The sequence below is a fragment of the Triticum urartu genome, chromosome 7A (assembly GCF_056163025.1).
Source record: "Triticum urartu cultivar PI428250 chromosome 7A, HENAU_Tu73, whole genome shotgun sequence".
NCBI lineage: Eukaryota > Viridiplantae > Streptophyta > Magnoliopsida > Poales > Poaceae > Triticum > Triticum urartu.
In genome coordinates this window covers 262,536,255-262,553,186 of record NC_141879.1, presented here as the reverse complement: position 1 = coordinate 262,553,186, position 16,932 = coordinate 262,536,255, and positions in this window count along the sequence as shown.

Sequence of the window (16,932 nt, the reverse complement as noted above, 5' to 3'; positions counted from 1 at the left end):
CCAAAGCCTAAGTATAATCTTCCTCGCACCGCGGAGATTCGGGCGTGTAAATGGCCTTCCGATGATTTCTTGAGAGCAGCGGGGATTTATGAAGATTCTCATGAATTAGCTAAAAATGTAGGCCTCACCGCTTTCCTCCACGACCAATGCAATCAATATCTCTTACTCACAAATACCTTTGTGCAAAACTTTCATTTCCATTCTAGGAGCTCACCACCTACGGTGGAGTTTCATTTATATGATGAGCATAAGGAGATGTCACTTTATGATTTTTGTCGGGTTTGTTTAGTCCCTTTTGAGGGCAAGACAAAAGAACCACATCACGATGATGTGGAGGGTTCATTGATACTATCACTGTAGGGGAAACAAGGAAGGTTTCCGATGCACGAATCACTAGCATACATTTTCCTGTTTTACGTTACTTTGCATTATTTGCTAGTCATTGTTTAATTGGTCGCGGAAACTGTGGAAACCTTAGTATCCCTGATATTATTATTTTGCTCCACGGTTTATATGGTGATAACTCTGTTAGTATGGGCGGCATTATTGCTAAACGGTTAAGTCTGAACCGTACAAAGGGCCCCATCTTTGGAGGCATCTATGCTTCACGCCTAGCTGCACATTTTAACATACCTATTAGGCATTATGAGAAGGAAGAAAAAGTGTTGCCTCGTGTTTATCTAGATTATAAAAGTGTGGTGGAACATGATTTTATTGTTAAGAATAGGGAAGGAGAGCTTAAATATCAATTGTTCTTTAACAAACATCATCTTGAGACTATTACCCTGCCTGCTCCTTCTTTGTTTGATTTATCTGTAGGCACGTACCTTGTTCTGTTGAAGGCTATTCACGCCTACCGGAACCCTGCACCAACCGTGGAGCCAGAACCGAAACCACATGTTGATCCTTCACGACAGTCTAATTACCAGTGAGATCCGGAGATGGTTGTCAGCTAGTGGCAAGCAGAGTATTCCTCTTCTTCTTCTCAGTACGACCCCAACTATTATTATGGATATCCGCCAGGCCAGCCATGGCCATAGACCAACTTAGGCCAAAAGCCTAAGCTTGGGAGAGTATGTATTTCCCACCGACATTACATTTATGTTCACACACTCATTGCTAGATGTCGGTGTTCATACTTTTTCATTGTATCATCCATGCTAGTTTATTTCCCTTTTTATGCTTTCTTCTTGTGTGTTTAATAAACCTTAAGAAAAACCCAAAAAATTAGTTGTAGCTTTTAGTTAGTTTAATTTCCATGCTTGTAGTAGTAATTAAAAAGAAAACCCAAAAAGATTTCCCGTTCTTCTTTTACTTGTTGGGAGCTCTCCCGTGTAAATAGTTTTATTTCTTTTCTTTTCTTTGGGGGTCAATAGGAGAAGACCATGATTAAATTGTTGAAGTGGCTCTTATATACATTATTGTTGATCTGACAAAAGATCCCATATTGCCTTGTCTTCTCTTGTTTATTGAATGCTTGCAGATTCCAGCTTAGTCCAATGCACGTGCACTATTATTATTATCCACATTGTTCGGTCGTGCAAGTGAAAGGCAATAATGATGATTATATGATGAACTTATTGAGATGAGAAAAGCTGGTATGAACTCGACCTCTTTTGTTTTTGTAAATATGATTAGTTCATCGTTCCTGATTCGGCCTATTATGAATAAACATGTTTGCAATGACAATTAGAGATCATAGTTTCTTGTGCCATGCTTGATTAGCTATGAGTTATAATGGTTTACCTTGCGTGCCAACATGCTATTAAAATGGTTATGATGTGGTATGATAGGGTGGTATCCTCCTCTGAATGATTTAAGTGACTTGACTTGGCGCATGTTCACGCATGTAGTTGAAACAAAATCAACATAGCCTTCACGATATTTATGTTCATGGTGGATTATATCCTACTCATGCTTGCATTCGGTGTTGATTAATTTTAATGAATGTTCATGACTGTTGTCGCTCTCTAGCTGGTCGCTTCCCAGTCTTTTGCTAGCCTTCACCTGTACTAAGCGGGAATACTGCTTGTGCATCCAATCCCTTAAACCCCAAAGTTATTCCACATGAGTCCACTGTACCTACCTATATACGATATCTACCTGCCGTTCCAAGTAAATTTGTATGTGCCAAACTCTAAACCTTCAAATAAATATCCTGTTTTGTATGCTCGAATAGCTCATGTATCAACTAGGGCTGTCTGTATCTTCCATGTTAGGCGGGTTATTCTCAAGAGGAGTGGACTCCGCTCCTCACTCATGAGATAAATGGCTGGTCACCGGGATGCCCAGTCCCCTGCTTTATGCAAACTAAATCAAAATAATTGCAAACAAAACTCCCTCTGGGACTCCTGTTAGTTGGAGGCGCTCGTTTTTTTGAGCAAGCCATGGATTGATGCTTGTTGGTGGAAGGGGGAGTATAAACTTTACCATTCTGTTTGGGAACCGCCTATAATGTGTGTAGCATGGAAGATATTGCCATCTCTTGGTTGTTATGTTGACAATGAAAGTATACCGCTCAAAATATTATTCACCTCTGTTTCAAAACCGAGCTCTGGCACCTCTACAAATCCCTGCTTCCCTCTGTGAAGGGCCTATCTATTTACTTTTATGCTGAATCATCATCCTCTTATTAAAAAACACCAGTTAGAGAGCACCGCTATCATTTGCATTCATTATTGATAATTTACATTGAGTATGACTTGACTGGATCTCTTTTACCATGAATTACAATGTCTAGTCGGTCCTTGGTCTTTAAAGGTGCTCTGCATTTATGTTTTGCGGTCTCGAAAAGGGCTAGCGAGATACCATCTTGTTATATCATATTATGATTGTTTTGAGAAAGTGTTGTCATCCGAGAATTATTATTATGGCTCGCTAGTTGATTATGCTATTGATAAGAGTAAACTTGAGACCTATGTGTTATTGTGAATATGGTTAGTTTTAATCTTTGCTGAAAACTTGAATGCTGGCTTTACATATTTACAACAACAAGAGCAAACAGAGTTTGTAAAAGTTTTTCTTTATCACTTTTAGTTTGTCAACTGAATTGCTTGAGGACAAGCAAAGGTTTAAGCTTGGGGGAGTTGATACGTCTCCATCGTATCTACTTCTCCAAACACTTTTGCCCTTGTTTTGGACTCTAACTTGCATGATTTGAATGGAACTAACCCGGACTAACGCTGTTTTCAGCAGAATTACCATGGTGTTATTTATGTGCAGGAGCAAACGTTCTCGGAATGACCTGAAACTTCACAGAGCAACTTTTCAGAAAATATGAAAAATAACTGCAAAAGGTGAAGGCCAGGGGGCCCCCCACCTTCCCACGAGGGTGGGGCGCGCCCCCTACCTCGTGGGCCCCTTTTTGCCTCTCCAACTCCAACTCCAACTCCATATATTGTGTTTCGGGGAGAAAAAAACCAGGGAGAAGAAATCATCGCGTTTTACGATACGGAGCCGCCGCCAAGCCCTAAAACCTCTCAGGAGGGCTGATCTAGAGTCCGTTCGGGGCTCCGGAGAGGGAAATCCGTCGCCATCGTCATCATCAACCATCCTCCATCACCAATTTCATGATGTTGACCGCCATGCGTGAGTAATTCCATCGTAGGCTTGCTGGACGGTGATGGGTTGGATGTGATCTATCATGTAATCGAGTTAGTTTTGTTAGGGTTTGATCCCTAGTGTCCACTATGTTCTGAGATTGATGTTGCTATGACTTTGCTACGCTTAATGCTTGTCACTAGGGCCCGAGTGCCATGATTTCAGATCTGAACCTATTATGTTTTCATCAATATATGAGTGTTCTTGATCCTATCTTGCAATTCTATAGTCACCTATTATGTGTTATGATCCGTTAACCCTGAAGTGACAATAATCGGGATACTTACCGGTGATGAACGTAGTTTGAGGAGTTCATGTATTCACTATGTGTTAATGCTTTGTTCCGGTTCTCTATTAAAAGGAGGCCTTAATATCCCTTCGTTTCCATAAGGACCCCGCTACCACGGGAGGGTAGGACAAAAGATGTCATGCAAGTTCTTTTCCATAAGCACGTATGACTAAATTCGGAATACATGCCTACATTATATCAATGAACTGGAGCTAGTTCTGTGTCACCCTAGGTTATGACTGTTACATGATGAACCGCATCTGGCATAATTCTCCATCACCGATCCATTGCCTACGAGCTTTCCATATATTGTTCTTCGCTTATTTACTTTTCAGTTGCTATTGCTATCATCACTACCAAATACCAAAAAAATTACTTTTACTATTGTCACCTTTTGCTACCGTTATCACCACTATCATATTACTTTGCTACTAAGCACTTTGCTGTAGATATTAAGTTTCCAGGTGTGGTTGAATTGACAACTCAGCCCCTAATACTTGAGAATATTCTTTGGCTCCCCTTGTGTCGAATCAATAAATTTGGGTTGAATACTCTACCCTCGAAAACTATTGCAATCCCCTATACTTGTGGGTTATCAGTATCCGGCTCAGGTCCGAAGGGAACTCGGCCCCGTCACCAGTCCCCATAGGGGCATTTTCCCCCATGTGTCCGGCGACTGAGGAATCGTCCTGGGGCACCACCCTGTCGATCTCCGGAAGCTCCCCCTGGTCGGGGAAGGTGTTTTGCGACACCACCTCATGGTCACCCTTGGGAGAGACGGAATGAGCAGGTGGCGGAGACATGCTAGCCATCTCCTTTGAGTCTAGCGATCCCTCTGTAGAGGATCGCGGGGAGCCATTGCGTGCTGGACTGCAATAACAAGGTTTAAGGTATATCAATATTACAAACCAGCAAGGCTGGACGTTTTCGAATTCTGGTACTTATGAGGCGGCCCCAGGCTTGGTCCAGCGAGGTCGCTCCGGACTGCTATCAACATCCCACACGGAGTTATCCGCGAGGGAGCCTCTAACCCTCTTAGGCGCTTTCGCCTTCGGATTTGTGGGGGCTGCTCTCTTCTTCCTCCCCACTTCAGGTGGGGAGTCGTTTTCTTCTTCCTCTTTGTCGTCGTCTTCAGCAGACGAAGAGGAAGTCTCGTCTTCGGAGATCACGCCCGGAGCGCCTTTTTGGCGAGGGCCCTTCTTGGCCCCTTTGGCCGCTTTCTTGGCCGTCTTCTCTGGCACCTTATAAGGTGCTGGAAAAATCATTTTCGTCAGTAATGGGAATTCTTGGTCCTCGGGCAGCGGAGCCGGATAGTTAATCCCCTCAACTACCTTGATCCAGGCCTGAAAATATGGGTAGGAAAGCTTAGGCATTTTCTCAAAATATGCTAGTAAAGGGTACGCCTTGAAAACATTAAAAGAACTTACCGGGTTAGCCTGGCGTTTTAAGCTAAGCCCGCGATCTTGGGTCATGGGCGGTGGCGTCTCGCCAGCCTTGAAGAGCACTTACCAGATTTCGTCGTGCCGAAGAGCTCTAGTAGCGTCTGGTGCTTGGCCGGATCGTACTCCCACGGATAGCAAGTCCGACGTTGGCATGGAAGGACTCGACGAATGAGCATGACCTGGACCATGTTGAAAAGCTTGATCTTCCTATCTATCATGTTCTAGACCACGTCTGGAGCCCAGTCAGCTCGTCCGAGGGACCCAGGTTAGGCCCCTCTCTTGCCAGGAGGTGAGCCGCATCGGGATTCCGGATCAGAATTCGGGGGCCGCCACCCAGTTGGCGTCACGTGGCTCAGTGATATAAAACCACCCCGATTGCCACCCTTTCACCGTCTCTGCGAATGAGCCTTACGGCCAGGTAACGTTGGGCATCTTGCCCACCATGGCGCCTCCGCACTCTGCTTGTTGGCTGCTCACCACCTTCGGCTTCACATTGAAGGTCTTCAGCCATAGGCCGAAGTGAGGCAGGATGCGGAGAAAGGCCTCGCACACGAAAATGAATGCCGTGATGTTGAGGATGAAGTTGGGGGCTAGGTCATGGAAGTCTAACCCATAGTAAAACATCAGTCCACGGACGAAGGGGTGAAGAGGGAAGCCCAGCCCGCAGACGAAATGTGTAAGAAACACAACCCTCTCGTGGGGCTCTGGAGTAGGGACGATCAGTCCCTTGGCCGGGATTCGGTGAGCGATCTCCTTGGCCCGATATCCGGCCTCCTGGAGCACCTTGATATCCCTCTTCTTGACGGAGGAGGTCATCCACTTACCCCCAGCTCCGGATCCGGACATCTTTGGAGTGCTTTCTCGGACGAGGGAAAAGCTAAAAGCTTGGGCGCTGGAGCTCAGGGACGGAAGGATTGAGGAGGAGCCGAGGTGTGGGTGAAGAAAGGGAATCCTTATTCCCTTATAAAGGCCATGAATATCAAGCGTCTCCCCACTCGCCTTAAACTCGCCTATTCCCAAGGGTCGTGCAAACGGCACGGTTGGGTCACCCATGCCCGTATTGATGAGAATCCTGTAATAAGGGGACACGATCTCTGCTTCGACAAGACATGCCAATGGCAACCGCGTCTCGAAACGTGGAGCGGCAGACGAGAAATGGTTCGAAAATATGACCGGGCAGACGTGATGTCATGTTGTAAAAAGCTGTCAGCAGATTAGACTCGTGTAAAAATATATTCTCTCTGCGGTTATGTATGGTGTGTGTGACAGGTCCGGATACTATCATCGCATCCGAAGACTATCTTGAAGTTCGGATAGAAGGGAACCCACCTTGTAATGCCGAAAACAATCTGCACGCCGGACTCCTCATCATTGAAGCCAGGTTCAAGGGCTACTGAGGGAGTCCTGGACTAAGGGGTCCTCGGGCGTCCGACCTGTTATCCATGGGACGGACTAATGGGCTGTGAAGACATGAAGGCCGAAGACTGTACATGTGTCCGGATTGGACTCTCCTTGGTGTGGAAGGCAAGCTTGGCGACCGACTATGAAGATTCCTTCTTATGTAACCGACTCTATGTAACCCTAGATTCCCCCCGGTGTCCATATAAACCGGAGGGTCAGTCCGGAAAGGATATACTCATTACCATAGTCATACAGGCTAGGCTTTTAGGGTTTAGACATTACGATCTCGTGGTAGATCAACTCTTGAAATACTCATATTCATCAAGATCAATCAAGCAGGAAGTAGGGTATTATCTCCATAGAGAGGGTCCGAACTTGGGTAAACATCGTGTCCCCCGTCTCCTGTTACCATCGATCCGAGACGCACGGTTCGGGACCCCTTACCCGAGATCCGCCGGTTTTGACACCGACAGCGACCCCCTACCTGGCGCGCCAAAGATGTTGGTGGGAACGACACCTATGGGATCACTGGGATCCCTTCGACGGTCGGCAGGCGCGGGGTCGTGAGGAGAGCAGGTTTAGCGAGCAAGCACATGGATCGTTTACCTAGGTTTCGGCCGCGAGGATGCGTAAAACCCTAGTCCTGCTTTGGTGGATGTATTGAGTGTTCTTGAGCTTTTTGAACTAGCTACGGTGGTTGTCCGTTCCAAAAAGTCGAATCCCTCTCCTGGTCACCTCGGGCCTCCTTTTATAGGAAAAAGGGGTTGCCACAATGGCACACAGGAGGTGGAAAGGCCTACAGTGCGCGAGCTTATCGCACGGCATTACAGGACAAAGTGCATTAAATGTGCTACGTGGGTGTCCATTAGCTTTATCGGGGACGGGTACGAGGCCCGTCCCATCCGTCGCCGCTTCGCCTCGCTTTGACACGCGCCCGGACTAGCGATGCATGCAGCGCCATGTAGGCAGGCAAGCAGCTGAGGTGGTGCGGTGGTAGGGCCTTCATGAAGATCTGCATGCCGCCACACAGGTGCTTGCTGATTTGGCCTGGAAGCTGCATCTTGCCACGCAGGTGCCCGCCCAGCTAGTTGGGCTGGCAGCTGCATGCGAATGGTGGCGGAGTCTTGGCTGGTGCGGACCTGGCAGTGGCCCCGTTGGTGTCCTCGGCAAGGGCCTTGCCGGGGAGCGGCAAGGGTCTTGCCGTGATGCCGCAGTCGTCCCCGGCAGGACGCTTGCCTGGGGTCTTGTGGATTCCCTGGCGAGGATCCCGCCAAGGGTCGTCTTCTTCTAATCCTCATCTGATCCTGTGTGTTTATGATCTTGACAAAGATCTGCATGCCACCACGGAGGTGCCTCCTGAGCCCTGGTCCCACGTAGTTGTTGACGGCGTTCGGAACCTTTGGGCTCAAGGGTGGCTCGCTCTGCTGGCGTTGGGAAAGTTGCCTCGGCAAGGCTCTTCCCGGGGCTGCGTGGGGCTGCCTCGGCAAGGACCTTGCTGAGGGAGTCCACCTCGCCCTCTTGCCCTCCCGTGCTTCTGGTCTTGGCATCGCCTTAGTGGTCTTGTGCTTCGGCTTCTCTCCGGCTTCCCTCCTCTGCCCTGCTAAGTGTGGTCGCGGCGCGTGGCTCTAACTGGCCGTGCACAAGTAAAGGGGTCAAAAGGAGAGCCCCTACTTTTGTACACCGACAACGACTGCACTAGTCTAGGCTTAATGCTGCTCATAATAAGACCATTAGCTCATTCGACTTGACCATTTGTTTGTGGATGATAGACCGAGGTGTAATCGAGCTTAATGCCCAATTTAGCACACCAGGATTTCACTTCATCGGCTGTGAAATTGGAGCCATTATCGGTGATGATGTTGTGTGGGACACCATAACGGTGCACGACACCGGATATAAAGTCCATCACCGGTCCAGCTTCGGCCGTTTTCACTGGTTTGGCCTCTATCCATTTGGTGATTTTATCTACCATGACTAGCAAATATATTTTCTTATGGCTTCCTACTTTAAGGGGTCCTACCATATCAAGCCCCCAGGCCGCAAAAGGCCAAGTAATGGGGATTGTTTGTAAAGCAGTAGGCGGCATATGGCTTTGATTGGCGAAGAGTTGGAATCCGACACAACGTTGGACCAGGACCTGTGCATCTGCTCGGGCCGTCGGCCAAAAGAAACATGTACGGAAGGCCTTACTTACAAGGGCCCGAGCCGTGGCGTGGTGACCGCCGAGACCAGCATGGATTTCAGCCAGGAGTTGTCGTCCCTCTTCTTCGGAGATACATCTTTGAAGGACTCCAGTAGCACTTTTCTTGTAGAGCTCTCCGTCATGGACCTTGTAGGCTTTCGAGCGCCGAACAATGCAGCGAGCCTCATTCTGGTCCTCGGGGAGCTCTCGCCTATTAAGGTAGGCCAAGAAGGGTTTGGTCCATGGGGCAATTACTGCCATTATTAGATGGGACGATGGTGTTATTTCGGTGGCTGAGCCCCCGATGATATCGGTATTGTGTTCGGAATCTGGGGATATAATCGGATCCGAACTAGTGTTGTCGCTCTCATCCTGCCACACCACGGATGGCTTGAAGAGCCTTTCCAAAAATATGTTAGGTGGGACGGGGTCACGCTTGGCGCCCATGCGAGCAAGGACATCCGCCGCTTGATTGCATTCGCGAGCCACATGATGAAACTCGAGTCCCTTGAACTGAGCTGATATTTTGAGTACGGCATTGCGATAGGCCGCCATCTTCGGATCCTTGGCGTCCAAGTCTCCATTTATTTGGGATATTGCAAGATTTGAATCCCCGTGCACCTCCAGGCTTTGTATGCCCATGGAGGTAGTCATCCGAAGACCGTGCAACAAGGCCTCGTATTCGGCTCCATTGTTGGAGTCTGTGTATAATATTTGGAGTACGTACTGGACTGTATCTCTAGTGGGGGATGTTAAAACGACGCCTGCTCCTAAACCGGCCAGCATTTTAGAGCCATCGAAGTGCATGACCTAGTTGGAATGTGTACCATACTCTTTAGGGAGTTCGGCCTCTGTCCATTCGGCGACGAAGTCAGCCAATACTTGAGATTTAATGGCTCAGTGTGGTTTGTATGTAATGTCGAATGGTAGGAGCTCAATAGACCACTTGGCAATCCTACCCGTAGCATCGCGGTTATTTATTACATCATTGAGTGGTACTTCCGAAGCCACCATGATCGAACACTCTTGGAAGTAGTGTCGTAGCTTCCGGGATGCCATGAAGACCGCATATGCTATCTTTTGGTAATGAGGGTACCGGGATTTGCATGGTGTGAGGACAGTGGATACATAGTATACCGGTTTCTGAAGTGGGAACTTGTGTCCGTCCTCCTCTCGCTCAATGATGAGCACTGCGCTCACCACCTGGTGTGTTGCAGAGATGTATAATAACGTTGGTTCGCCGACGTTTGGCGCGGCCAGGATTGGGTTGCTTGCTAAAAGAGCCTTTATTTCCTTCAGCCTGTCGTTCCCGCTTCCGTCCACTCGAAGTGGTCGGTACGTCAGAGAAGGTGATAAAGTGGCAATGCTTTTTCTCCTAGTCTGGAGATAAAGCGGCTTAAAGCTGCCACGCATCCGGCTAGTTTTTGGACCTGTTTAAGGTCTGTTTGTGTAGCCAATTGTGATAAAGCTCGGATTTTGGCTGGATTTGCCTCAATTCCTCTATTGGAAACGATGAAGCCCAGTAGTTTTCCGGCGGGGATGTCGAAAACACACTTTCCGGATTGAGCTTCATGTCATATGTTCGGAGGTTGTCGAATGTGAGACGCAAGTCGTCTATTAACGACTCGACGTGCTTAGTCTTGATGACGATGTCATCCACATATTCTTCAACTGTCTTGCCAATTTCTTTCTCCAGGCATGTTTGAATCATGCGTTGATAGGTGGCGCCAGCGTTTTTAAGCCCAAAGGGCATAGTGTGAAGCAGAAAGGCCCGTATGGGGTGATGAATACCGTTGCGGCTTGATCAGACTCCTTCATTTTGATTTTATGGTATCCGGAGTATGCGTCGAGGAAACACAGTGAGTTGTGTCCTGCAGTAGCATCAATAATCTAATCGATGCGGGGGAGGGGGAAGAGATCCTTAGGGCAAGCCTTATTGAGGTCTTTGAAATCGATGCACAAGCACCAGGATTTGTCCTTCTTTGGCACCATCACCAGTTTTGCTAGCCAGTCCGGGTGTTTTATCTCTCTGATGAATCCGGCCTCGATTAACTTGGCTAGCTCCTCCTGTCGTGGAATTTTCACGGCAGATGTCCTAGAGCAAGGACTTAGTCGTAGGGCCATCGCACTAGGAAGCTTAAAGGGGTTAATCGGGACAAAGGACACGAGAGAGTTTTATACTAGTTCAGCCCCTTACGATGAAGGTAAAAGCCTACGTCTAGTTGGGATTGGTATTGATGGGGTTTCGATCACCAAGAGGCTCAACTCGCCGGCTTGGTTCTCGACTTCTTGTTTCTTGCCCTAAGCCACCACCGGGTCATCCCCTTATATACATGGGTTGACGCCTAGTGGCCTACAGAGTCCCGGCTGGCTCATAATCGTGTCCGGCTTGGTGACTTCCTTTACATGCCTTTCTTTACAATTCTTTCCTTACATACGGCGGTTCACAATATCGGGCCTTAAACCGCCTTCAGGTCTTTGGGCCTTCTGTAAGACTTAATAAACTATAATCTTGAATGTTTACTGGGCTTCTTGTGTAACCCGCCATTGGGGCTGACCCGGCCCCTCCTGGGCGGGTCATAACTGATAGTAATATCCCCAACATTAGGCCCCAGGTTGACTTTGAACTTCGTTCTTTGTCAATCTTCAATAAAAAAATCCATCTTCTTATCTTCGCTGAAATTTTCTTGTAACCCGCCGTGACGTCACCTCTTCAAAATGAAAAAAACTTTCATGACGTCAACTTCCAACGGATCTTTTATCTCTAATGTTTCTCGAGAATCAAGGCGCCTGTATAGCTGGATAACCATTTATTCGGTTGTTCCTTGATCTTCGCGCCCGTCTGTTCGCATCTTTTCCTTATAAATAGGCACGCCTCGGCCTTCTCATTCTCCTCTCTCGCTCCGTCTTCTTCCTCACGCAAACCCTCTACTGCTCGAGTTCTGGCGCCGTCGCGTCATCTCCGTCAACGTTGACTTTGGCCGCTGAATCAACCTGAACCGGTCAGAGAAACCGCGGCGACCTCCGCAGTAGACCTGCAACCGTAAGTTTTTTTCCTTTGTTTTTCAGATCTGCATTAGGGTTTCCAAGCTCCTGCGCGTTCTTCGTAGTTCATCATAGTTCTTCATAGTTCTTCCACCGCTAGCTTTTTCTGATCCAAAAAGTCATATATATGCTCGCACGGTAGTGTTTTTGTACCTCTTCTTGACCCACAGATCTCTTTCTCTGATTAAAAAGGCTGCTTCAGAACTTACCGACTCCTCTGTACTGAACTTTTTAGGTCTAGAATTGTTTTCATTTTGAACAACCATTTTGATCTGGAAAAATACCAAGCAACATAGGAAACTTGTTTGTCTCAATACTTAGCTGAATTTGCCTTCTTCAAATACCTGTAGTCATGGCGGCTTATCATGTCGGCTTAATTTTCCTTTATATGTCATTAGCCCTTAGCTAAGCCGCCACTACTTGTTCTGCATCTTCATCCCTTAACTGTTAATCTCACCGTTAAACTGAACCGGCATATTGCTTTTCTTTTCAGTTCCTTGCACATCATGCCATCCAAAACACCAACCATCTATAACTGGGTTCCCTCAACCATAACTGAGGAACGTTTAAAAGAGTTCTTCATGATAGGATTTCTACCAGCAAAAACCGTCATGTCTTACCGTGCCCCTGACCCGGAAGAAGAACGGCCCAATCCGAGAGACGGTGAGGTGATCGTTTTTACTGACCACATGAACCGTGGCTTCTCACCGCCCGGTTCAAACTTCTTTGGAGAGGTCCTCCATTTTTTCAAGCTCCACCCTCAAGATATCAGGCCCAACTCCATATCTAACATATGTAACTTCCAAGTGCTCTGTGAGGTATATCTTCAACAAAAGCCGACCGTGGAGTTGTTTAGAGAATACTTTTATCTAAACCGGTAGAACGAGTGCACCAACGGCCTTAGCTTAGAGCTCGGAGGCATATCGATTCAGCGCTGGCAGGGTGCTATTTTCCCCCTCATTGTCTTACCAAGTCATCCAAAGGACTGGAACTAGACTTGGTTCTACTTCCAGGACATTTCACCAGCAAACGAGAAGCCACTGTCGGGTTATCGCCCCGATCGTCTTGACTCCAAGTTCGCGCTTCCTGATAAACCTACCGTCGCTGAACGCAAGAGGCTAATACCATCTATCAAAAGGATCAATGCTCTATTGGGGAACGGGTTAACTGGAGTTGATCTGACCTGCTGCTGGATCTCATGGCGGGTCATCCCTTTGAGCCGCCGGTCAAAGCTGATGTATGAGTATGGTGGAGGCCCGGATGACTCTCTTTGTCACAGCCCCGTTCAACTGACAGAAGAAGATATTGTCTCAATTCAACTCTTCTGGTAAACGGGAAATATGAAGATTGCAGTGTCGTCGGGTTAAACCCCTTCTGCCAGCTTAACCCGGTGCTAGAAGTAAGGATATCATTATTTCTCTCTTTTGTATTTTTCTAGCCGTATTGTTTTAATACTTTCCTGACTCTTTACCTTGTTTTTACCTGTCTGCAGGCCAACTCTGACTTCTGGAAAGTTAAGTATGACCACGAGGCGGCCAAGAAAGCGAAAGCCGCCACCATAAACGCCAAGAAAACGACCCGGAGGTCGAAAAAGAAGAAAAAGAGTACTGCTAAAGACTTGATGAAGCTTGCTGATACATCTGACTCGGAGGTAGCCCTTGATTCCCTTGGCCAATTTTTTAACAATCTTATTGACACTAATCATTACCAGGATGACACTGGGCCTGTCAGGCTGTGGAAGCAGAGGTAACTATCATTTCCTCCGACTTAGAGCCCTTGCCAAGACAAAAAGTTCGATGAGTGATCCGTAAAGTAAGGTTTTCTAACCCTTTAGCTCACTTGGATCCCAACTTTCGTTCGAAAAAGCAGCAACATGAAAACCGCCGTCAAGCTTGGACTGAAGATGAGCCGGCTGTCGTTCTTCAACAAACTCCTCAGAAACGTCCAAATGAGGTTTACTTCTTTCTGTCTTTAACTCTGTTTAATGGATCCTTCCCTTTGTATTTCTTCTAACTCTATTTTATCCTTTCAGGAGGTGTCTCGCTCTTCTGGCGACTCATCGCAGACGTAATTTCTGGCTTTCAAGACTGCCTCTGGGTAATGAAAACCCCTCATCTTTCCTGGGTTGTTCAAATTGTATCTTTATACTGACAATCCTGCAACATTTTTCTTAGTGGTCAAGCTAAATCCAAGAAAGCGAAGGCAGCTAAGCCGGCGGAAGTCCCGCCAGTGCGTGCATCTGACCCGGCCAGGCCCTCTTCTCCATTAAACGATGCTCTAGCAGACCCGCTTGTTGATATAGAAGCAAATCCTCCTGAGTCGTCGTTTGATGAGACTACTGTGAACCCTTCTACTACTGGACCATCAAGCTCAGCCAACCCGCCATCACCGTCTGCGCAAGATGTTCAGATCACCGGGAGCCGCTTTATTGAACCGGGGAACCCAACCGTGCTGGCTCGGTGTACAGCAAAACAAGAGGCATTGGAGAGGCAGAAAGTTCGCTTTGACATTGCCAACTATGACCATCTAAATGCCAATAATATTTTATCTGGCTATCTTAGCCATGTACACTCCAGTCGCGATTCTGAGATTGAAATGGTCAAACAGCTGTAGTTGAAATACAAGGTACGTTCTTCCGGCTTATCTATATTCCTTCAGCCCCCAAGTCTTCAGATTTATGAGAGAACTAGAATGATCTGTAGACTTTAAAATATAGAACGAGACCTTTACCTTTGAAACTTGTCTTGAATTCAATAGAACAAAGCTTCACCTGTAGTCCCCAAGGGCCGGTTCAATTTGATCATAAATGAACCGGTACTTTCAATTTGTTTGGTACCGTATTCAAAGGACTTAATACTCCGGCTTAACCTTGAGAAACTTGCTGAACTCTATACATTAGCCCCCAAGTGCCAAGTGTTGTTACTTTGTAAGGGACTTGGGACTTTAAAGTATGTCTTTAGAGTCATAAAAATTGATTTGGCATACATTAGCCCACAAGTGTCAAGTGGTTTTTTGTAAAGTACCTAAGACTTGAATCTTTCTCTTTGAACTTGACTCACCTGAATGTTTTGCAGAATGCCTTATCTGAATTGAACTCGCAATTGACTGATGCGAAGACCCGGCTAGCGAGTCAGGAAACAGAAATCAAATCTGCTAACTCCAAACTGCAAATAAGTCTCTCTGAGACGGAAAATTTAAAGACCAGCTTCGCTGCCAAGAAGAAAACTTGGGAAGAGGAAAAACGCTTCTGACCCAACGTGCTGAGAAAGCCGAAACAGCCCTTGAAGAGATTTCAACAGAGCTGAACGGGTTAAAGGGCCGGGTGTCTCAAATGGTGGCTGCCATCTTTGGTAAGCCGTCCAACTTTAACTTTGTGTGCTTTCTGCTGATCCGGAGTATAAACCGCCAGCTGACTTTGTGTATAAAATATGTGCAGGCCCTCGAAGCAAAAATCTGAGCCAAGACCCTTTGATTAAACTGAAGGCAGTGTATACTCTGGTAGAACAACTGTATATTGGCGCACAGCGGGCTCTTGCCGCCATCTCTCCTGTCAATCAAGGACCCAGCCGGCTCAGCGACGTCTTGAAGAAACTGTCAATCCTACCTGCCAGGTTTCAAGAAGTGAAACGCTCTTGCGCGTGAGCCGGAGCTTTGACTGCCCTGAGCCGCTCCAAGGCTTGGGTGCCAGACCTAGACCCGGCAGACGTGGCCAGAGGCTATCCCACCATGAAGGAAGATGGTTCTCCTTTTGGGCAGGATGACTTCATGGCCTGCATGCGCGGAGTCCGCCCTCAAGCAATTACCCTGGGAGATGATACCAATATTGACAAATACCAGCCGGGTTTTGATGCTGAAAATAAGAAGATGGACACTCCCTCGTACAAGGTAACAGATTTGATTCCATCGGTAAGAGAAAACACATTTGCCCCGGAAGTTGACCCGGTCGGCCTGATCGACGATGAAGCCGAATTTGTCGCCGTGAATGGTTTTGATTGGTCAAAACCCAACTTCCACCCAACAGAAGGTGGTGAACCGGCGAGGGAGGAACAATGATCATCTTCATGGGCTTATAAAGCCTTGTAATAGCTTAGTTGTGAAAACACTGTATGCTTTGCTTATGCCATCGCGCATAAAACACTTCTATGTGATTCTGTGTTTCCTAATGCCACTGTATGCATCGTATTTAATGTTTGCTTCTACAATATTTGAACTCTGTTCCTGTAGATACAAAGAAAAGATTGTCTTGGCGGCTTAGAACCAAACGGGTTAAAACACCCGGTTTATAGCCAATATGTTTTACCATAGTAGGAACCAGAAACAGATATAAACAAAGGACAAGGGCTGAGACTAACTCTTTTAGTTAATACAGCAGGCAATTGCGTATAAGTAATAACCATACCTTGTACCTTTTTATCCTTAGACCGCCGGCTTGAATAACCCGGGTGATGAAATTGATAATTCAAACTTTATGAGAAGTCAATGCTTTTGAATACTCAACGATCATTATACCTTGGTAGCTGTGTTGTCAAATAGTCGAGCCGGTGAAAAAGACCAGGCTACTTATTTGTAATATTGAGACACCAAAAAACTAAAAGGCAAACAATAGATAATAAGCATAATTTAGCCTTGTATTCAAAATGTTGGGGGCTTCTGATTTGAATACGATCAATAAACCGAACCAAAGGGGTTAAGCTAAGGTTCGAATACGACCATATAGCCCCCAGTGGTTTTGGCGTTGCGCCGATCAAGATGGTACCGATAGCTATGTTCTCTTTGGTTCGAATACGACCTATGTTTGAACAAGAAGCCCCCAAATGACCTTGAGAGGTTTTTAACGACCCTGATTCAAATACGATCCAAGTCAGACCCAAAAGGGGTTAAGCTATGATTCGGATACGATCAAGAAGCCCCCAAGTGAGTTTGGCCTTGAGCCAATCAAGAGGGTTACGACAGCTATGTTCTCTTTGGTTTGA